The sequence below is a fragment of the Staurois parvus genome, unplaced genomic scaffold, assembly GCF_062004578.1.
Source record: "Staurois parvus isolate SC_StPar_1 unplaced genomic scaffold, SC_StPar_1.0 ptg000850l, whole genome shotgun sequence".
NCBI classification, from domain to species: Eukaryota; Metazoa; Chordata; class Amphibia; order Anura; family Ranidae; genus Staurois; species Staurois parvus.
The window spans coordinates 4209837-4224393 of NW_028318646.1; positions in this window are offsets into that span (position 1 = coordinate 4209837).

Here is a 14557-nt window from a genome sequence, read left to right on the forward strand (position 1 = left end):
TTAGGGTTTTTTTTTATTTGCTATTTTCACCCATGAAAGTAGAGTCACCCTTTAAAGATCATGTAATGTACCTGTCCTTTATTCTTGCCTTCTGTTCCTTTGTGAAAGTGAAGTGTACACACAAATAAAATTATATTGAATATGTAGTTGCACAAATAATCATTAAAGAACAGTGACATGTAAATTTGATGGTACTTTCATAATGGTAATGGCTAAATGACCTGTAGCCATAACGTCAAGTTGCCAGGGATGGATGTCTAGTTAAGGCTTTTTTATGTACTCAGTGGAATATTATTGAGGAAAAAAAATTTTTTGGACCTTCTCCAGAACTTACAAGATGTATGGCTATTTTTTTAATGAGATAGAGGTAAAAAAGGAGAAATACATCTTTGCTGGGAGCCTCAAACTTCTCTGTTTAACCTTGTCTTACATTTAGGGTATACTATATGTGATTCCCGATAGTGGTAGATAGTCTTAGAACTATTCTACCTTCTGACTGGCATTTAGATTCAGTTTTGACAAAAAGGTTAAGATGCAAATTTGATGTACAGTACTTTTCTTATAACAGTAACCTGATCTTGACATAATTTAATTATCTCCCTTTACTTTTTTCATCACTAGAAGTTATTAAAATAAAGAGTAAATGATTCCATTCAATTAGGGGTTTCGCTAAGTAACAGTACTGCTCTTAATAAAAAGTTGTAAAGGGTAACACTATTTAAGGGAATGTGGTCAAGTGTGTCCAGTAATGTCTAAATAATATACAGTCTAAGGGAAAGAAGGGAAAAGTGTGACATGATCGAAACCTTTAAAGGAAAAGTTTACCTTTGGAACATGTGACACCCATATTTAGGGTGGCACATGTAACATGTTCTAGCTCCTACCTCCTCTTCCCCGATCACCCCCCTCCCTGTGACATGGAGCAGGGGATCCTCTCCGCACATCCACTGTCACAATTTAAAACAGTGCAACCCTGTGGGGCTCTGGCCACATGACTGCATCATTCATTCAGAGTTTTGTGAATTAATTAACTACAAGTACCGTCTGCCGCTAAGGTCGACGGTTCATAGTTCTCAATGAACGAGGGAGCTGATGAGCGGTTTCATACATCATTGATTTTTTCTGCAATTCAATAACTGTCTGCCCATACAAGATATGAGCAGACAGCTGTACTAAGCGTCTGCAGGATCCTGGCATTGCATCTGCAATCTGCCAATTGTGGGAGCAATTTCTTACAGGCTGCAAAGTAAAAAAAAAACAAAATGCACTCAATTTTACCTGCAAAAAAATGCGTGCATATTATTGTTAATTTTTTTTTTTTAAATAAAAAGGTGAACTTAGCCTTTGAGTACATTAGGTATGTGAATAAAGTTCAGGAGGTTAGCATTTTATTATTTATTATTTGAAGTGAAGATCAAAAACATAGGGGCATGAAGGAAGGGAAGTTCAAAATTAACCTTATAAAGTATTATTTTAATAAAAGATCATGAACAGACTCCTAGCAGAGAAAGTGAGTCAGCCAACAGTAAATGAATTTAAACTTGTTTGGGACAAACTTAGATCTATACTCCTACAAAAAATATTAAACACACACAAACATACTAACAAAACAACAACCCTAACACAAAAGGGACAGAAGTGATCAACCATTTGGCCTTTTTGTGTTGTCGCTCCTCTGATTATGCTCTATAATTGAAACTGTAGGTAGTGCGGGATTTGAAATTTTCCAAAAACAGTACATGATGCTCTATTGCTTATTGTAATACCCAAGAAATATCATCGTATAGTCATATTGTGCTAATTTTAAGAACAATCCACAGCAACAATTGGCTTAAATTATATCTGTTCACCATTCTATGAAATAGGAAAGACATTTATCTTTAAACTGATATTGCAATCAATGTGTTAGCACCAGTAAGAAAGAAACGTCCCATACTCATACTGTAATATACAACAAACACACAAACACAGTATATACACAAGCACACAAACATTTTACATTGTAACAGTTCTATACAACTTTTTATTTTGTGCTGTGTGTTGACTGATGAGCATCCTTCGCCATGATCACAGTTTAGTTTTATCATTGGATACTCAATTATATCTGTCTGATTTTATTTGTCTCTGTCTTTGATTTTGCCAGTTGAAATGTCAACATGCCACTGAGTAATCTGCATGTACATTATACTATCAAATATTTAATATATTAGTGGTAAATGGATTTAGAATGATTAGACCCATTACTTGTATTTTATTTGGGTATATAGTTTTATCATTTTTTTTAAGAAAAAATAAAAACACATGTAAAATATTTATTTACATAAATAATTTTAAAATAAGATGTTTAAATTAACAAAGTAGAGAGGAAGCGTAAATAGATAGATAGATAGATAGATAGGAGAGATAGATATTTTACCATGTTCAAAGTCTAATAACGTCCTTATTTTTAAATCTTGCAACTTTTACCTATTACCTTACCTATTTTGTTGTTAAGTAAATACAAAACTGCACATAAAAACTATTTTGCCATACAATCAAATAAATAACCCACCTTAGTATAGCTCTTTCATACAGCAAAACCAACAGTATGAAACAAAATCTGAGGTATGTGTTATATACTTACGGACACACAGGACATTTCATGCATGGTGGTAGTAAGATATTTGTTCTGCAAATACTAAAATTCCACATGGTCAAGATTACCTGCTTGCTTTTTCCACTTTTCTTCATATTTATTAGTTTAATTGTTTTGTTATCCAGTCACAGAAAAACAGCTCCCAGTCTGTGGTTTGGGTGCACACAGTGAGGGCTCAGTGACAGGCCATTCTCAGCTGCTCTTAGTCCCAAATAATTAGCCTGCTATATTACCTACCTCTTGTGGCTTTGCCTGTGAGAGACATTTGACATAACAGACATCAGAGGGATTTTTCAGGAGGCTCTTGTGGAGTCTGAATGCCTCCTAATTAACCACTTAGGTATCGTCCTTCACTCTCCTGCTTGGCCCTTTCCAAATGATTGAGACTGCACTGTGGATTTAAACAGCAGAGAAGCATGCTATCAAAAGATCTTGTAAATGAAGGCTGGTGTAAATTATTTTTAATGATTCCCTCCTGGCCCATCATTATGTTTGTAGTTAAACACAGGCACATCAGAGATCGCTCATCTTCCATAAGGTCAGCTGCAGGACCACCATAACTAGCTGCAGTCAGTAAATGGCTTATTAATTAGTGCAGTGATTTTACATTGCTAAGAGCTCTGATGTATGGAGCTGGAACTGTAATTGTATAGGATTGAAATAATAAGCCATCTCAGGGCTCCTTATGCAAATTGCCAAATTATAAAATCATTACCTAACTAAACACTGAGTTTTAATAAGAATTACAATGATGAATTTTATGATAATTGACACTCAAGTTTTAATCACTTGGTTTTCTATTATTGTGATGGTAAAATTGTATTTTTCATTAAGTGTTCTTTAAAATACAGAGCGATATTTAACAGTCCTGCTCTATTTTCTTTCTTTTTTTTTTTGTTCATGTCAGGTTATTTTCTTTGGTCATTAGAAATTGTGCCTTCTTAGTAGTATGTTCTGACATAATGTTTCACTTGTAGCCTAAGATGTGTAATCATAATTTTTTTTTTCAATTATGATTTTATGGCAAAATATTGTCAGCTGTGAGATATGGCGTAGCAAGTGTCACTGGGTCTGACTTACATGACAAAAAAGGCTCAAAGTAAAAAATGAAAATCTAGGGCAGATTTTGCATAATAATGTTTTTTTTAGGAATTTTGAATAATTGTATTGTAAAATGACAGTACTGCTATACAGAAAAAAAAACGTCATATAGTTTTAAAACATTATCATTTTTGAGGTGCTGGAGTTTACAAAAATTAGAATTCATTGCATTAATAGCTTTGGCAATGCAAGCTGTGTGAATAGTAAGCAAACAAATCATAATGTGATATCTTGTAAGCATTAGAGAGAAGCAGCTTTAACATATCTTGAGTTGTTTTTCCACTTATAGAATATATGGGACTTTTTTTGGTGTTTGCACATTATTTGTATATGTTCACATTTTCTGCAATTAATTAGTGTATTTGAGGAGACAGTACAACATATTTCTTGTGTATACATAAATTATTTTTAGGGCTTTCATTTACCAGTGGAACTGTGGCATGTACAGATCAGTGACAGATGGCTCAGTATGATTGACATGAACCTGTATAGTTGGACTACATAATTTTGGTACTAATCGTACCAAATTGGTTGTGTATGTTTAAATTCAGGACTTTTATTGAGGTGTGTGTTTTTCCTTTTTCACTTAAAAAAAAAAAAAAAAAGGGGAACTGCAAACCCCATACTCATTCGTGTGTAGGGGCAGATATCTAGGGACCCATTACTCTAAAGGAGTTTCCAGATTCATATAAGTTCCCTGTTCAGACCCCCACATCATTTTTGAATGAAACAATGTGGTAATGAGGTCTCTCAACATTGGGGCATGATGCCTTGCAAGGGGGAGGCTTTGCTGTACCCCTTGCAAGGTACCAATCAGTTGTTGAAGACATGTGGCCTGATCTGTTTCAGGAAGGGTGAAGCCTCAAACTTGCTGACCCCTTATTCCAGGTCCCCCAGGGTACATGCCCCAATTATAGTATTTTATTAATTTTAAGACAGGTCCCACACCTTTGTGTTTTTTTATGGTATACTGACCCTTAAAATTTTGGTGGTGGGTATGATGCACCTAATAACAATAACATAAGGACATTTGTTTCCCAAACACACAATAAGAGCTCCAAAAAACATACAAAGGGTAAATCTGCTGGCACTCTTTGGACTCCACAAATCCGAAGGCACAGCCCATAGAATGGACACTTAAAAGATAAAGGGAATAAGGGGGAGAAGATAGGATCTGATATGAATACACTATGAGATAAATACTACTCATTGGATGATTATTCAAATAGTAACATGATGTCTAACTTGAGAGCAATCCCAATAGTTAGATCTCAGGCACACATTCTTGTATTCCCTTTTTTAGGTCAAAAATTGACAAGAGAGGGTAAATGAACAGCAATAGAAAATATTGACCCATTCCTGATCAGTATTTCTTCCTATCCCCTCTTAAAAGGTCATTAAGGATCTGAACCTATTTGTCTGAAACTTAATTTATATGTTTTTGTTTGATAAGGATCAATAAAAGGTGACAGAATTACAACACACATTAGACCAATGGAAAGCTTATTGGGTGACCGATTTCAGGGCTTCCTAGCAAACCTTGTCCAGCTTTTGGAGGAAAGCAAACAAACTTATTGGGCAAGCTGAAGAGGAAAAATCAGGAAACAAAAGGAAAAAATAAGAAGGAAAACTGTATGTGCATCTAGGGGAACATTTAATAATTAAATCTCAAAAGCATGTTACAACAAATACACAAATTTGGGCCTTTTTGGTCAAGGAGATGGAGATTGAAAGATTGAATATACCCAGTCAATTACCTTCTAATTTGATGCCACTTCAGAGGAAAACGGCATAAATGACAATAATGAATAATAACAACATTAAGAAACATTAATAGATCCCTGTTAGTGGCCTACATCTGAAGAAAGAGCACATAGATGGGGCATTTAAATAGTGTTCAAGTTAAAATGGTAGATATTAATAAAACAAGGCACATACTCTAGCTCTATATGGTCATTTTACATGATTCTGGGCGGTGTGTTGAGATCCAAGCTCCTGGTGTTATATAAAAGTAATGGGCTTCAAAGATTGTTTGGTGATAGGAAGGGCTCTCATCAATGATAGATTGATAAAATAGCTGTAGCCGGGGGCGCAACCTTAAGAATGATGGACCCGTCAGCAAGAATGTTTGCCGGAGAAGTGTGAAGATAATGCCAGTGGTACAGAGAAATTTGGGAAAAGTGTCCAAAAAAGGGTAAGAAGGAAAAATGTGAAGGAAAAGCCTGTATAAAGGAGAGGAAGGGGAAAGATTAAAAAAAAGAGGGTGGCTACCATGGAAACACTCCCATTGCTCCCACTTTTACCTCGAAACATACTCTTCACACCACAAATACCCCAAACCAAATACCTACTTAAACACCCTTGTATGCAAGCCTCTCTCCAAGCCTGGTACAACCTTACAACTACTAAATTTGAAAATACCAAACACATACCCACCCCAATCAATATAATACACCTCATCACTCCATCCCTAACTCTATTACAATGGGAAAAATCCGGCCTAACCGACATAAAAGATCTCTACACAAATCACAATTTGGAATCGTTCCAGACTCTCCACGATAAATTTAATCTACCTGCAATGCAACCGAATACTTCTCTACCTTTTACACACTAATAGTAGACTCACTATTCACCCTACAATCTTCCTCCTTAATTAACTGGGAAAAAACGCTCCTATAGCCAATACCTCCACACTTGTGGGCAAAAACCTTCACCATCACCTATAGAGCCTCACGATGTAGTTCTCATTGGGAATCGTACCTAAAAATACTACATCAATGGTACTTAACACCCGTTAAACTTTCATTATATTATCCACAACACTCCTCCTCCTGTTGGAGAAAGTGCGGAGAAATAGGATCAACGCTCCATACACTATGGACATGCAAATCGCTCAAATCACTCAAATCCTTCTGCAACAGGGTCTTCAAATGCTCTCAACATTATCTAAAAATCCAATAACCCCAAACACTGCTCTAGCACTCCTCCATATTGGAATCAACGATTTCCCTCGAGACTCCGTTACCATCATTATCCACACATTATCGGCAGCTAAAATAAACATAACTAAATTATGGAACACTACTAAATCCCCTTCTCTTACTTCACTGATAACAGATCTTAACTTCCAATGTGATATGGAAAAAAGATCTGCCCTAAACAATTCTACCTATCACACATTTAAGCTCCATTGGTCTCGATGGTTACAGAACCCAAACTGCTCTATAAAATTCTGATAAATTCGCTATAAAATACCTTGACCCATCTGCCTAGACTGGTGAACTTACCCTTCCCTTCCCTCTCCCCTTTCCCACCTCCCCTATTTCCCTACTCCTTGTTCTCCACCCCCTATAGATCTCTTCTACAACCTTACATGGTTCAGAATATACTGAGTATACCTCTCATACCAACGCCACTTATTCTGGTATTACCCTTAGCCAAATGGTTGTTTACTTTCTTGTACTGCATTATTTCTAACTAAACCGTATTTACCTACAATGTCTTGTTATTAAAACTTCAATAAAAACTATTAAAATAAAAAAGAGGGTGGGGGTGGGAGTGGAGAAGGGGAATGGGGGGGGGGTGTGAAAGGGGTAAAGGAGGTAGAGGGGAAAGTGTGGAGTAGGGGAAGAAGGGGGCTACAGGAAGGGTGGGGGGATGGGGGTGCATGTTGGAAAGGGTGTACACTGTCTGTCCTCTGGTGATCTCCCATGACCCCAGCCCTTGAGCAAGGTGGAGTGTCTGTTAAGAGCTGAATTCTCCTGAGTTAGCAGAAGGAGACAGAATTTTAGGGGAGTGGCTGCTTTATGACACACGTAGTGTGGCAGCCCCAACCAGGACAGGGGTTTTTAGAGGTAACAGCAGGCTAGCTTCTTGCCTACTGAGTATGCGCCCTGGTATTTGAGGCTCTATTCTTTGAGAGGTGTGTGCTTGAGGGACCTTCGGATTCAAGTCCATGTCTCCCTGAAACATACAGACTCTGAGAACTGGAGGACCCGGATACAGATTTGGTTCATCTGTATTTTGTTGGTTATTGAACCAACAACCCAAACCAGCATTGACAGCTTCAACCCCCTCCTAGACTCAGATACTCAAAGCAGAAAATTTTAATCAGCTCAGAACAACCTGATGATGGGGTCTCCTGATGTTATGTGTAATTTGTTTATTAAATGCTATGTGTTTACTGTTATGTGTACCTATGTTTGCCTATCCTGTCTAGATGTGAAGTGTTCTTCTGCCATTGTGTAATTTCCCCATTGTGTGCCTCCTAGGTCTGAATTCCCATTGTTAATTGAGTAACCTATTGTTCCTGTCTGTTTGCTAATCCTCTGATGTGATTAGTCTGGTGTTAACATTACATTGTTACCTAACCATTGTGGGATGTCCCCCCAATGTGTAAACTTAGTTTTTATTGCTCATGTGGTGACTGCCCCTATTTTTTAAGTGTATAAATACCTGTATTTCTGTTCAATAAAGTTATCCCTTTGGTTTTTCCCACAACTCCTTGTCTTTGTATGATGCTAGGGGCAAAGGGCTAGTATAAGCTATAGGTCTGCTGGAAAGGTTTGTAGGGCAGGAGGCACTGTTTGATGGAGGCACACAGGCGGGGTGCCAGGCAGTCCATTACACAAAGGTAAGAGGAATTTCCCAATAGTCAAGTTTATTCCTCAGTCATTTGAAAGTGAAGCCAGCAGGCCCATGCACGTGTGAATTTTGAGGGGGTATCATGTACTATACAAATAAGTTCTTCCATCTGTTATTTTGGGCAGTCAGGTAAGCCAGTTCTGGATAGATGGTGTATGGGTTGTCCCAGTGTATCATGATACAAAGCTTAGCAGAGTTCACCACGTGCTATTGCCAGCTAAGTATGCCTTTCAAGAAAGAGATGAGTGGGGCAGAAGGAACTTGCCAGGGTAAAGTCCAGGGTGTAGGCGACCTGAGATATGACGCAGTGAACACCTTATCATATCTTGTAGAGGACCAGTGGTTTTGAGAGATGGGAAGGTCCACCATACATGTATAAGCATGCCTGGTGTAAGCATGCCTGGTTCTCCAGCATACATTAGAAGCAGTAGAGGAAATTTTATGTATTTGTACTGGGGTTCCTTAACATATCAATTTTACCTTATAGCCATTTTCCTGAATTGTCACATATATGGTGCCTTTGTGAATGTTGGTGTGGATATGATCCCATTCCTCAGCAGACAAGTCCAGGGATGGCTGGTTAGCAAATAAAAAAGAGAATGTATGGTAAACAAAATAAGTGCTGTTGGGGCATGTTTCCGGAGCAGGTAGACTCAGATGGGGTGAGAAGTTGAGACAGTGAGAAGGTAAGGTCCAGACAAAAAAGGATATGTTGTATTTGGATATAGGTCCAAAAAGGGAACCATTGTCCCAGCATTTTAGAGGCTAAGGATGTATAGCTCAGTAGCTTGCCTTTATGAAAGAAATGTTTAGCTAAGACTTGCATAAAGAAACCACTGAGACATTGTGGTGGGGGAGGGATTCCAGGTTGAACTGAAGTGACGATAAGGGACCTGGGGAAAAAGAAAGTGAGAGTTTATTGCAGGCCTCTTGGAAAAAAGATGGTGGGGCCTATAAATGAGTGTTCCCCATGGACAGAGGAGACATATTTGGGAGCAAGCCAGGGCACCAACCTAAGAGGTATGTTGGTGAAAATGTTTTCTAGTCTGACTCAGCCTATGACCTGGTTGTGTAAATTCCAGTTGATTAGTCTGGACAGGTGGCATGCCAAGTAGTATTTGCAGAGGTCGGGTAGCCCCATCCTTCCCTTCTGCTTAGGTAAAGCCAGTTATTTGAAACCTATCCTGGGGCACCGATAAAAATGAGTACAGTATTTGTTGTATGTGGAGAAAAGGGCTGGAGGCAGTTAAATGGGAACTGTCTGCATGATGTATAACAATCTCAGTAATACATTCATCTTCATAATGGCAGCCCTGTCAAACCAAGAGAAAAGGGGTTTGTCCCAATTTAGGAGATCACAATGTGTGCTTTGCAAGGCTGGAGTACAACTCCCTGCAGAGGGAAGTTGAATGCCAAGATATGTTATAGCTCCTGTCTTCCAAATAAACAGGAAGGTAGTTTGACAATGAGCAACTGCTTGCTTGGCCAGGGTAACATTTAGCGCATACGATTTTGTATAGTTAATATTTAGATTAGACAAGGTTTGAAAGAGGGCAAAGTTTTCTAGTAGATTCAGAAGTGTATTATGAGATTCCTTGAGAAAAAAAAAGTATGTCATCCTCAAATGTGGCAAGCTTGTAAATATGACCAGATACTGATAAGGTTTTATTATCTGTGTTGGCCCTGAGACAGTGAAGAAGTGGTTTGAGGGTCAGCATGAAAAGTATCAGCAAGTGGGGGCAACCCTGCTGGGTTCCATTTTGGGAGGGGAAGGCATTTGACAGATGGCCATTTACCAATACGGGCCAATACTATTTAATAGGTTTGAGAAGTTTCACCAACAATTTGTGGATATCTTGTAATAAGCATACATTTGGATATCTGGATGGTAGTCTCTCTGGCGGTATTCCCAAGTGTAGCTCGGGGTAAAGTTTAAGTACCACAAGCGGTAACCTCGAGCTACACTCGGGCTTACCATGCGGTGCTTCTCCGGGATCTGTTCTTCTCTTACCTTGTCCTGCACTCCCGCGATGTCCCTCCTGCAGTGTCCCCTGTAATGTCCTCCGGTGGATGCCGGCATCTGTCTTCTGGGTTCCGTCTCCTGCGACGTCGGGACGTACGGGGACAGAGTGGAGGGAAATTTGAAAATTACAAAAAGTGACATTCACTAAATTCACTAAAATAACATAGTAAAACATTACTGTATCAAACTATTTCACATACATTTTGTCCCGAGTGCTTTGTCCTGCGCCCTGCCTGCATTTTTACTGTTCTTTCTGCCTGGAAACTGAGAAATGTCCATGGCATCCAAAAAGCGTCCCTTTAGGTCAAAAGCAGTTTTAGACCAGCTAGAGAACAGCAATAGTAAATTAGAACCACTTGAAGAATTGAGTGATAATGATTCGTGGGGAAATTCGTCAGACACTGAAAACGATTTTGCGACTTTGCTCAGTGATGTGCGAACTTGGCGCTATAAATTTGATATTATTGAAATACATTTATTATCATAATATTTTTTATGATTATTTATTAAATTATAATTTATGATTTCGTGTTTCAAATTTTAACATACCCGGGATGTTTACTAGACTCTTGTTCAGACAGATTTCAGTGAGTTATTCCTAACAATTACAGGCCTACAATAAAAAAAATACATATTTCCATGCAAAAAAATGTACCGCTTTGAGCACAGAAATATGGACATAATCAGACCGCTAGGGAGGTTAAATTGTCACATACCCCCATTTTTTTTTGTTATAAAAAATGAAAATACCCCAGGATGCCTGATTATATTAGGTACAGGGTCACAAACAGAAAGCATTAACCATTGGTTGATATCCACATGGTTAGTATACCATACCATCAGTGGTGTATTTAGGTTTTGTGCTGCCCTAGGAAACACAAAAATCGTCTGCCCCACTGACCAACCCACCCACCCTTCCCCCTCCTGTGGAGAGAGCCTGGCATTGACCAACAACACCCCTGCCCCCCATCTGGGAGAGCCTTCCACCACCCCCCAGCGATAGAGAGAAAGACACATATCTTCACAGCTCCAGACATCCCCGAGAGTCAGGCTCTACATACACCATCAAGCAGCCCACAGTCTCTCTTGGATCCCACCTGGTTCCCAAGGTGCTCATGTCCCTTCTTCCATCCCTTCTTGTGGGGGGAGATGCTGCCCCTCCTGAAAAATGCCACCCTAGGCAAATGCCTTGTTTGCCTTATGGTAAATACGCCCCTGCATACCATAAAGGATACCATAGGCGTATTAAAAATTATGAAGGAGATTAAAATCCTTAGTAACACTTTGTTGCAATTGATATTGAAGCATTGTAGTTGAGTATTCCACACAGTTTGGGAATCAATGTGTATGTATTTCAGGATTCCAATTACTTCCAGGTGCAGGGGGTAGTAATGAGAACTTGTTGTGCCAACCCAAACCTGGAAGGATGGGAACAATTCCTATTTGTGCATGACTCAATGTCTATGTACCTGTGGCACATTCTGGCATGGCACAAGTACCTAGATGATGTCTTCATCATTCGGACAGTGACTTCAGATGAGCTGTCAGCATTTATGGAAGTTCAGAATATCAATATAATCAGCCCCAAATTTACTATGAACTTTAACTTTGAGAAGGTATCTGTTAGGGTCCAGATCTGAACCTGGAACCTCTGCAGTGTCTGGCTGTAGCTCTTCTAGCTTTTCCACCTGAGATGCTGGACAGCTAATCCCTTGGACAACCTTGCCTTGTATCCTGCTTCTGGTGAACCTTGAACTCTGTGCTCCTCCCTTCCCGAGTTAAGCCATGTGCCTGCACATTCTGTTTGCCAAATTATTGAGCTCTCTCTAGTCAAAATCTTGCTGCTTTATGTATCTGCAGCTGTCCTTATCTATGCTATCACTTGTTATAAACCCTTGGCTTGTTCATCGAATTCCCTCAAATTTCATCCAATTCCATCCGGCTGCTACTCATTACTGACCTTTTGGCTTTTTCTTTGACTGCTTGTTCCTTGTACATTGCTTCTGCTTGTTTTTTATCTGCTTCATCTGCTACCTGATCCCCGCTTGCTCTCTTTCTGCTGGAGGAATCCCTGGTGCCAGAACCTGGTATTAGCATGCAGCTAAACCCGTCTTCACTATCAGGATCTCTGAAGATTGGCTAGTGCTTAGAACCCACACTGCAGGTGAGCCTGTATTATCCATTAACCACTAGAGGACCGCCCACAGTACATATACTGCTACAAGGCAGCCCCTGTGCGCAGGATCACGTATATTATTGTTGTACAGGATTTATATAGCGTCAACAGTTTGCTCAGCACTTTACAATATAACTGGAGACAAAAAGCAACAATACAGTTCAATACAATCTAGTATATAAATGTGATCCTGCATTTTGGGGTAGGGGATTACCCGCCGGAGCCCGGCAATTGCTGGCAAACACTGATGGGGAGGCAGGCTGCATTGTTTTCAATGGAGCTCTCCTCCCTGTCCGTTTTCAGCACACTGTTCCAGATTGCTGGGCGCAGCCTTCCGGAACAAGGTGTAACAGAGAAGTACACACCCCCGCCCCCTAGTAAAACACTCCCCTCACACAGTTAACCCTTTGATTGCCTCCAAATGTTAACCCCTTCCTCCCCACTGCCATTAGTACAGTGTCAGTGGGGTTCTTTTGCACTGATCACTGTAGTGGTGTCACTGGGGATGTCAGTGACCCCAAGTCAGTTCCCCCCCAGTGTCAGAATGTCCACCGCAGTCCCACCATGAGTCACTGATCAACACCATAAGTCGCTGATTGCCACTATTCGTATACAAAAAAAAAATCCAGTATCTATACCGCCATTTGTAAACGCTATAACTTTCATGTAAACCAATTAATTTACATGTATTGGGATTTTGTTTACCAAAAACATGTTGCAGAATAAATTTTGGCCTACATTTATAACTAACTTTGAGTTTACTATATATTATTCATAGCTGAAAGTAAAAAATATTGTTTTTCTTCAAAAATTTTCATCTTTTTTTGTTTTTAGCATGAAAAATAAAAAGCGCACAGGTAATCAAATACCACCAAAAGAAAGCTCCATTTGTGTGAAAAAAAGGACGTAAATCTTGTTTGGGTACAGCATTGCATGACCGCGCAATTATCAGTTGAATTAGTGCAGCGCCGAGTAGCAAAAAGAGGCCTGGTTATTAAGGGGGTAAATCCTCTAGAGTGCAAGTGGTTAAGCAGGTCTGTTTGTGTATTAACCAGGCTATTTGTGAATCCCTCAACTGCTACAGTCACTGGCCTCCTATCCTGTATGTCGAAGTTAAGAAACAGGCCAAGGGCTTGGGTTTGTTTTGAAAATGGAAGGTAGGGAATAGAATTTAGAATGCACAGCCAGCATTTATGACAAAGAAGGAAGTTAAAAAAGCGCTTTGTTGAGAGATACTTTATGATGCAGGGAATACAGTAGGAAGTTATTGAAGAAATTTTACCAAAAGGCTAAAATAAAACCCCAGAGAGTTCCTTTGGTCAAAAATGTAAATATGGAGATTGAAATAGTGAAGCTGAACACAGTATTCTTGCTTTCATCAACATGTGTGTTCTATTTGGCACTTACCAGCAATGAGCTACTTAAAATATTTTCACAACTACCCCAAAATGGTCTAGAGGTGCCCAGTCTCAATCCAGGACAAAGTGGTGCAAGATCACTGCTTAGGCCAGAAAGTAGAAGACCCCTGTAAATTATAAATATGGAAAGACCCTCTTTTTGTGGGATAAGGGCACAAACAAAACCAATAACTTCATATCAGAATAATAAACTTGATAAGCCATGTTTTATTTATGCAAAATATTAAAAACAACATGTAAACACACAATGTGGCGGTAATACATGATACAGCTCTCACAGTAGATACATAGATGGAAGAAACAGGAAACAAATCATACATGCACTTGACGCATTTTGAGACAAACAGTAATCTCTTTTTCAGAAGTGTTTAAAACATATGACACATAGCCCCACATAGGGATGAAGAACATGAGAAAACTGCCAATTGGCTAAAACCAATAGATAAAGTAGACGTGGCAAGTATTTCCAAGGACCTCCCAAACAGATGAAGATAAACAGGGAAAAGGAAAAGGAAACAAGGGTGTTGTCCCACTCGCCTCCAAGAGAAAACCCCTTT